The sequence below is a fragment of the Lygodium microphyllum genome, chromosome 12, assembly GCF_053477565.2.
Source record: "Lygodium microphyllum isolate KBCC chromosome 12, Lygodium_microphyllum_v1.1.10, whole genome shotgun sequence".
In the NCBI taxonomy this organism is placed as follows: Eukaryota; Viridiplantae; Streptophyta; class Polypodiopsida; order Schizaeales; family Lygodiaceae; genus Lygodium; species Lygodium microphyllum.
In genome coordinates this window covers 56,274,757-56,276,510 of record NC_141146.1, presented here as the reverse complement: position 1 = coordinate 56,276,510, position 1,754 = coordinate 56,274,757, and the positions used below count along the sequence as shown (strand labels likewise).

Genomic DNA, 1,754 nt, shown 5'->3' with positions numbered 1-1,754 from the left:
AGGAGCGCGAGGTAGCTGCACACGACCATCAGCAGTCGACTGCAGCCACCAAAGCGCCTCCACCTTACCTATCTCCTTCAAATCCATTCGCGCCTCTATAGTGTCTCTCTTTCTTGTGATGTAGTCCCATAGCAAGCTGCCCACATTCTTGAAAATATACATGGAATCCAACAAGTGGTTGACCTGTAAGTGGGTCCAATATGGCAACTCGTAGAAAACTGAGAACCGCCACATTCCATTTGGATGTGACTCTGCATGGACCATTTTCAGCTCGTACCAGCTTGCGGCATTCATACGTGTTCGAGGTCATCCAAGAAAGCCTTCCCTGAGTTCATGATCCTCTGGCAAGAAAGCGGCGCGTCCTTGATATACCATCTTCTTCATGGTTCATGACCTTCAGGAGTCTAACTGTGGCCCGCACAATGGACATGCATGATAACCTGAAGTAACTAGACCTGTTCCAACACCACGACCCAGTGAATTCAAGCTTGAACGAGATAAAATATAGATATTACCAACAAGAATGGAGGCCTATTCACCTGAGCACTCTCCGAATCCCGAAAATTCATGCATCGTCCACATGAGAATGGCTCGAATATTGGCAAAGCGCCGACCATCGCGCTTGCTCATATCTTGCACGGTGACCCCCTCCTCCCACAAAATCTTAAGCTCATCGACTAATGGACGAAGATACACGTCCATATTTTTGACTTTGTAGTGGTTGGGGATGAGTAAGCTAAGGATGAGATATCCTTTCTTCGTAGAAATCCATGGAGGGATATTGTAGTTGACAAGGACTATAGGCCACACACTGTAAGAAGTTGATCACAGACCGAATGGGTTCACGCCATCCATTGCAAGACTGAGCCAAAGATTCCTTGGCTCTCGAGCAAAGCTTGGGAAGGTAGAGTCAATGTGGCTCCATGCACGTGAATCTGCCAATATTCGTTGAGCTCCATCCATGGACCTATCCTGCACATGCCATGCTGTCAAGCTCGCTATGCCGAACATACGAAACATATGGTTTATGTGGGAGATAAGCAAAAAGTGTCTGAGAACTTTTTGAGGGATGGTTTGCCCTTGCAAGTCCTGTCGATACCTGTGAGCACCACACTTTGGACATGTCTCCATAGTCTCGTATTCTCCTCAAAAAAGTATGCAATCGTTGATACATGTATGGATGTTGTTGTAGTCCATGCCAAGCTTTCGTTAAACATATCATGCATCATCACGAGACTCATGCATGGTATTTGCAGGTAGTAATATATGATATTTTAATAACCTTAAAAAAATCATAAACACCTTGAAAAAGCATAAATGTTTTTAATAATAGTGCCAAAAAAAAATCAACAAAGTGTATGTACAAGGTACCTAAACAACTCGGTCACACTCGCATTGCTCCACTCGTATTTTGCTTGCACACTTAAGAGTGCAAGTAATGTCTTCAGGCGAGATACTCGGCACCCATCATATAATGGTATGGATGCTTCCTCTCTAAGCAGATCAGAAGTCTCAACATCCATGGGAATCAATGCATCGATCATTGTCTCCATCTCAGGCTCCAAGATTGTAGGTAGGTCTGGAAGGCTACCTGTCTCCTCTGGCATTGACGGTATAGATTGGCCTTGCAAGTGGTGGATTGGCTCATGCACTCCATCCATCGCACACCCACAAACTCTTCTAATTGGCCGCAAAGGGTACAATCCTCCTTGGGACGAGACATCACCCCCTTGGATAGAAAATTTGCCAGCCAA

The 1,754-nt window shown here is 45.3% G+C and overlaps 1 pseudogene; it reads right to left on the bottom strand.

The window, feature by feature from the left end:
• Positions 1-306: 306 nt before the first annotated feature.
• Positions 307-1,197, bottom strand: LOC148027788 (uncharacterized; annotated as a pseudogene).
• Positions 1,198-1,754: the final 557 nt, after the last annotated feature.